Source organism: Macrotis lagotis, chromosome 1 (genome assembly GCF_037893015.1).
Source record: "Macrotis lagotis isolate mMagLag1 chromosome 1, bilby.v1.9.chrom.fasta, whole genome shotgun sequence".
Classification (NCBI taxonomy): Eukaryota; Metazoa; Chordata; class Mammalia; order Peramelemorphia; family Peramelidae; genus Macrotis; species Macrotis lagotis.
Window position 1 is genome coordinate 220731267 of NC_133658.1, and position 7857 is coordinate 220739123.

Consider the following 7857-nt stretch of genomic DNA (forward strand, 5'->3'; position numbering starts at 1 on the left):
TAACTATTAATTATAAAATATCAATTGGCTTTTGTAAGGCCTGTCTCCTACAATGTTGACTATACCTGCCTCAATACAATCTGGTTATCTCAATGTTAGTTCATGATCAACAGATTTCGGGGCAACTAGGTGGCATAGTGAATAGAGCACCTGCTCTGGAGTCAGGAGTACCTGGGTTCAAATCTGATCTCAGACACTTAATAATTACCTAGCTGTGTGGCCTTGGGCAAACCACTTAACCCTATTGCCTTTCAAAAAAAAAAAAGCAAAACAAAAAAAAAACAGATTTCAAGATAAGAGACATCCTGGATAAACAGAGAAAAATCCTATTGTTATTTGTAAACATTTACTCTTTAGCATAAGTGGAATTCTTGTCAGTAGAAATTTTAAGTAAATAGTATAAGATGTGAGAAAATCATATTGTAAAGCTATGTCATCTATGTGAAATCTCATTGGTTGGTCGCCAAAAGTTTTATTATTCTTTGTTCAATTTGTATAAAATCATCCCAAAATGGCCCCCAATGTTGGCATTGGTAAGGATGCCATCCACCCATGGAGTTTTGGTAAGATCCTAGAGAATTAAATTTCATTTATAAAACTAACTTTGTTTCCTTTTAGCCAAGGGGAAAAAAATGATTTAAGAGAAACTGATCTTTTGCCAATTGCTGCTGTTGAGTTTCCAAATTTGCAGGCATGTTGAGTGCAGTCCTTTAACAGTAATAGGAAATAACTTACAGAGGGAAGTAATTAAGAGAGGTTGGGAAAATTTTCCTGTCAAGATATGATTTTACCTGAGACTTAAAGGGAAGTCAGTAAGCAGGGTTGAGAAGGTCTCTCTTCCATGCATTCCAGGCATAGGTAACAGAGAAAATGTCTCAGGCTAAGAGACTGTCACTGTATGGCAGGATATGTATTGGGGAGTAAGGTGTAAGAAGACTGGAGAGATAGGAGGGGACTAGGCTATGAAGGGCTCTGAATTCCAAACCAACATTTTGTATTTGATCTTGGAGACAATTATGGAGTCACAGGTATTAGAGGAAGGTGAAGGCAAGTATATCATGGTGGGAACTATGGAATAGGAAAATCACTTTGTTGGCTGAATAGAGGAAAGACTAGACTGGAGAGAAACTTGCTACAGTTAAACTAAGGAGAAAGCTATTGTAATAGACCAGGCAGGAGGTGATGGAGGCCTGTATTGTCCCAGAGAGATGCTGCAAAGGTGAAATCAACAGACCTTGGCAACAGATTGTATATAGGGAATGACTAATGGAAGGGAGTAGAGCATCAGGGACTGGAAAGGTCTCATACGTTACAGTAATAGGGAGATAGGGTTTAAGGAAGAAAATAATGAGTTGCATTTTCAAAATGCTTAGTTAAAAATATTTATTGGACATCCATTTCAAAATGTCTGAAGGAAAGTTGCAGGTGCAAGAATGGAGATAAGCAGAGAGACTGAGGCAGGATCGGTAGATTTGAAAATCATTAGCATGAAGAAAATAATTAAATCCAGGGAAACTGATGAAATCACCAAGTGAAGTATTATTGAAGGAAAAGAGGGACTAGGACAGAAGTTTGAGGGATACCTAAAATTCTTAGAAGATGTGACCTGGATAAGTATTCAGCAAAAGAAGACTGAGAAGGAGAGGTCAATAGCTAAGAGGACAATCAAGAGAGAGGTAACTTGAAAATTTAGAGAGAGAAGATTATCAAAGAAAAAAGGGTATGCCACATTGACAAAAGCTGCAGAGAGGTGAAGGATAATAAAAATTGAGAAAAGGCCAGGAATCATGGTTGGTTGGTTGATTGGTTCTTGCCCTTCGTAATCAAAGAAGACCAAAATGACATCCCTATGTTTGAGACAAATTACAATGGGTCCAACTGTGGCTGATCAGACCAACACAAACTCTGAATGCTCTACCACAGGTTGGACACAAATAGTCCATGCAAACACCTGGGGTGGATAATTTAAACTTATGTATGTCACATTTCCTTTGAGCTGCTTCAATTCTGCCTTTCTCATAGTTCAGCACCCTCACTGATGAGAGTATGTCATGCTGGGTGGTCCTGTGCCAGTGTCTCCCATGCTGTAAAATAAGTTCTAAAGTTCTTCAATGGGCGTCCCGGTATTGTTTCTTCTGACACCCCTGTGAACACCCAGTGTGATAGTTTTTTGGCAAGTGTATGTCTGGCATTCTACCAATCTGTCCAGCCCATCATAGTTGCACTCTGTAATAATATTGGACTACTAGGCAGTTTACCTCGAGAAAGGATCTCAGTGTCTAGTATCTTCTCCTGCCAGGTGATCTTCAGAATCTTCCTAAGACAATTTAAATGGAAGCAATTCACTTTCATGCCATGGTTCTGGTACACTGCCCAGGTTTCATAGGCATCTAGGAATGGTTAGCACAATGACTCTATAGACCTTCAGTTTGGTAGTCAGTTTAATACCTCTTCTCACCCATACTTTCTTTCTGAGCCTCCCAAATACTGAGCTAGCCCTGGCCATGCATATGTCAACCTCATTATCAATGTGTACCTCCTTGGAAACTGCCAAGGTAAGTGAACTTGTCCACAGTTCTCAAAACTTCTCCATTTGATGTAATTGATGGTTCCACATATGGATGGTATGGTGCTGGCTGATGGAACACCTGTATTTTCTTAATGTTAATTGTTGGACCAAAATTAGCACAAGCAGCAGAGAATTTATTGCATCTCAGCTTCAGAGGCTGCATTGAATGCACAATCATCAGTAAACAGGACTGGCTAGATGGTGCAATAGATAAAGCACCAGGCCTGAAGTTCAAATCCAGCCTCAGACACTTAATAATTACCTCGCTGTGTGACTTTCGGTGAGTCACTTAACCCCATTGCTTTGCAAAAAACAAACACAAAAAACAATCCTCTGCAAACAGATCATGCAATAACATATGATAACATGGCTGAAAATATCATGCCCAAAAGTATGTGAGGAAGGACACATCTTTGTTTTACTCCATTGATGACTGAGAAATCCCAAGAGCATCATCCACTGTCCATCATAAAATTGATGTAGAATACTGATAAACTTCTCCGGGCAACCAAATTTTGACATAATTTTCCATAAACCCTCACAATTGATGGTATCAAAGTCCTTGGTCAGATCTACAAATGTTGTATACAGACCTCTGTTCTGTTCTTGGCATTTTTCCTGGAGTTGTTGAGCAGCAAGCACCATATTGACTGTTCCTTGACCCTTTTCTGAAGCACATTGGCTCTCAGGGAGATGACCATCTTCCAGGTGAAGGATTGGTCTATTGAGAAGGACTCTGGCAAGAATTTTACCAGCAATAACTAAAAGAGAAATACCTCTGTGATTGTCACAGGATAATGGAGGCAATGGAGGGACATTGGAGGCATCCTTGAATTCCTAGGGTATAACCTCTTCATGCCTTATAACCTGAAGAATTTTAATTAGTTTTTGGATGAGTAATGGACCCCCATACACACACCTTGTAGATCTCAGCTGGAATAGAATCAGCATCAGGTGCTTTGCCACTTGAAAGGAACCTAATTGCATTCAAAACCTCTTCTTCAGTTGAAACTTCAGTGAGAGATGGATTGATTTCAACTTGAAATTAATGGTCAATGGCTTCTGCATTGATTGATGATGTTCTGTTAAGAACACTATGGAGGGCGGCTAGGTGGCGAAGTGGATAAAGCACCAGCCCTGGAGTCAGGAGTACCTGAGTTCAAATCTGGTCTCAGACACTTAATAATTACCTAGCTGTGTGGCCTTGGGCAAGCCACTTAACCCTGTTTGCCTGGCAAAAACCTAAAAAAAAAAAAAGAACACTATGGAAGTGTTCAGCCCATCTCTCTAGGATCATGTCCCTATCATTAATCAATGTAGATCTATTATCAGTGAGTAGTTGAGATGTACCATATATCTTTGGCCCATAAATAGCCTTCAGGGCATCATAAAAGCATTTTGGTTTGTTACTATATGTATAAAATTGAATTTCATCTGCCTTCTTACTGAGCCAAGAGTCCTGCATCTTTCTAAGCTTCACTTGTACTTTTAATGAAATTAAATGCTGCCTTCTTAGAAATAAATGAAATTTCCTGCTGATAAATCCTGAAGAGTTCTCGGTCGTCACTTAGCAGCTTCTGTATTTCCCCATCATTTTTATCAAACCAGTCTTGGTGTTTGTGAGTGTTCTGGCCCAGATGAGTAAATACAGTGCTGTTAGCTCTCTGATAGCTGCCCACTAGTTTTCTGCTCCATTGTTGCCAACTGTGTGTTGACTCAGTTTTCCCTCCAAGTTAGCAACAAGTTCCCACTCAGAGAGACACTCTAATCCCTTGACATTAATTCTTCTAGTGTTCATTTTGCCTTAGGGCTGCTGCTTTGGTTAATTGTGAATATTTAGCTTAGAGAGGAAGTCTGTGATCAGTCTAGCACTCTGCACCACATATTACCTTTGTCACTCTCACATCCTTTCTATCTCTTCTCTTTACAATCACAGTCTAATAGATGTTTGCTATGAGAGTGAATCCAGGAAGTTTTATTTCATTTAAGTAAATGGCCAATATGAATTAGGATGACTGGAGATGGCCCTGATGTGAGGCAATCAGGATTAAGTGATTTACCCAGGATCATACAGCTAGTAAGAGTCAAGTGTCTGAGGTCAGATTCAAACTCCTGTCCTCCTGACTCCAAGGCCAGTGCTCTATCCACTGCACCAACTAGTTGCATTGATGATGGTTCTATATGTAGTGAATGATCTCAGCATCTTTGATATCTAACCAAGCACTAAGTGCTCCACAGCTAGCTTTATGGTCGTTGGAACAAAGTATTCTCCTCCTCCCCTTCTACCAGTGGAAGACTTCATATACTTGGGGTAGACACTGATGAGTTTGAGATTCCCTTGTTTTCCTTTAACCTGGTTTAGCCCATCTGCTGCAATGGTTTACCGGGGTGTGGCCACTGCATTTCACAGCTTCTTGGAGCCACTGGTGAGAGTTAGGTGGCTCAGGTGGACATCAAAGGTGGAAACAGCCCTGGAAAGGGCTCAGCAGCCCTTACGCCAAGGTACTAGTCTTCCTTGAATACACCCTTCACCAGGAATCATGGAAAAAGTGTCAGCTCCATCCTAAAGTTTGTGATAGAGAAGAAGAAATTAGGGCACAGTCTGATATATTCCCCAAATCTTAGAAAAGTTGATTTCAGTAGTTTCAAAGTAAAAATAAATAGGGTCCCAGGGGACCCTATGGGGGAAATCAGTACAAGAAAGATTATATATGCTCAAAAATATGTAGTGAGGGCTTGCCACACACACACACACACACACACATATACTGGGAGTATCCTTGCATGGCTTGAAGGGAGGTTGAATAGAAATCCTTAGCCTACTTTTCATCCCCTTCTCAACACCCTTTTCCAAGGGGGGGGGACTTTATTTCCTTGGGGAAGAGAGGGAAAGGAAGCAGGAAATTGAGTCTAAAGTCACTAGAATTCTATCTGTCCACTCTATTAAATATTTTTCATTTAGGGGATATGATTTTTCAGGTTCAAGCTAACTTCTAATTGCTATTTCATTAAGTGAGGAGTAACAGGATCCTAAAATTTATATCCAAGGCTTGACTCCCTTCACTCACAAATACCAGTACCACAATGAACATACTTAGAATCCCAAATTATTTAGTGCAGCAAGCTGGGGATAGGAACATGATGGAAACTCCTCTTAAGTCAGCTTCTTCCATGAGTCTTTTTCCTTCAGGAACCTGAGTGGTCTTCTCTATCTTTTTCTTTTTTTTTTTAGGTTTTTGCAAGGCAAATGGGGTTAAGTGGCTTGCCCAAGGCCACACAGCTAGGTTATTATTAAGTGTTGGAGACCAGATTTGAACCCAGGTACTCCTGACTACAGGGCCGGTGCTTTATCCATTGCGCCACCTAGCCGCCCCTCTATCTTCTTTCTTGAAACTGCCTGACTTCCCCTGGAAGAAAACTTGATCCAGCCATCCCAGAGGCCCAGGGATTGATTTTCATCAATGAAGGGAGTCCCATACTAATGGGCTCTGGGACTGGTGAGACACATCAAACTCTGAAGCTACAAATTGATTTTGAAAAAAAAGGAAAACATTCCATTGAGGAGGAAAATGAGATTATCTGGAGAGACAGATATGAATACTCAAGGAATTCACCCACCAACATAGATTTTATTTTTAAGAAATATAGAGGAGATAGAAGCAAGTCCATGGAACAGAGGATAAAATTATGTGGCATTGTGCTGTAAAAATACTATCAGAAGTGATGAAGCTTAGAAGGAGCTGAAGGTGGCGGGGAAAGCTAAAGACAACAGGTCAGGGAAAGGAATTGGACTGGGTTTTTGATGTTATTATTTGGAGTTTTTTAATCCATATTGAGAGAAGAGGATAAAAAAACAGATAGAACCTTTACTCAGAGTGAATAGGATGATAATGGCAAGAGAAAAGAAAGATCTACTTCCTTATTACTTTTTTTCTGTTTTCTCAGCAAAGTAGAAAGGTCCCAGCACCAAAAAAGGACAGAACAAAAATAACTAATAGGGAATAGATATCTCACTGCTCCCTGATAATGATAATAATAATAATGATGATGATAATTAATAATAATAATAGTTAAGATTTATATAGCACCTACTATGTGTCAGACATTGTTCCAAATGCTTTACAATTATCTCATTCCTCAACAATGGGCGGGGAGCAGGAAAGAGGTGCTATTTTTATTCCTGTTTTGTGATGAGAAAACTGGGGCAAATAGAGGTTATATGGCTTCTCCAGGGTGACTACTAATTGCCTGAGGTATGATTTAATCTCAGGTCTTCCTGATTCCAGTGCCAAAACTCTATGTACCATATCTCCTTGCTTAGAAGTTCAAGTTACCTAGCTCAGATGAACTATGTCCTTGGGTCCTAAAAAACTGGGAAATTAATTTCTGAATCACTTTCAATGCCTTTGAAAAATCATGGCAGCAGGAGAAAAACAAGATTGTAAAAGGGTATATGTCCCAATTTTCAAAAAAAGAAAGAGAAAAGAATTCTGCAAACTGTATGCCAATGAGTCTAACAGTATTTCTTGAGAAATTTCTCAAGGATCTTGAAAGAGATGACTGATGAATATCTAGAAAAGGAAAAAATGGTTGCAAAGAACCAGAATGACTTCATCAAGAACAAATCATGTCCTTCCTCCTTTTCTTTCTTTCTTTTTAAATTATTTGTTATAAGGGGTATGTTTCTGGGAGGAGAGCAGGAGTAGGAAAATGGGGAAAAACTAGGCAAAGTTAAAACAAACAGTTTCAATAAAGATCTATTTTTAAAAAAAGAACAGTTCTTAACAGGCTTTTTGAAAGGACTACTAAACTACTAGATGAGAGGAATGTTGTGCATAAAGTTTACCTAGAATTATAAAAGCTTACGATAAAGCATCTCATTCAATTCTTATGAAGAAGATAGAGTGTTATGAATTGAATGGTAATACTATCAGATGGATTCAGAACTAATTGAATTGTCCCATTCAAAGAATAATTTTTTTTTTTTGGTTTTTGCAAAGCAATGGGGTTAAGTGAATTGCTCAAGGTCACTCAGCTAAGTATTAAGTATCTAAGGACAGCTTTAAACTCAAGTCCTTCTGACTCCAGGGTCATTGCTCTATCCACTGTACCACTTACCTGCCCCAAGAATAATTTTAATGATTCAATGTCAGGATGTCAGCATATCTGCAGTGGTGTACCCCTGAAATCAGTACTTGATCCTTTAATTTTACAGGCTAAAGATACTAATGTTTTATTTATCAAATTTGCAGATAATATAAAACTGGGAAGGATGATTAACACTAAAT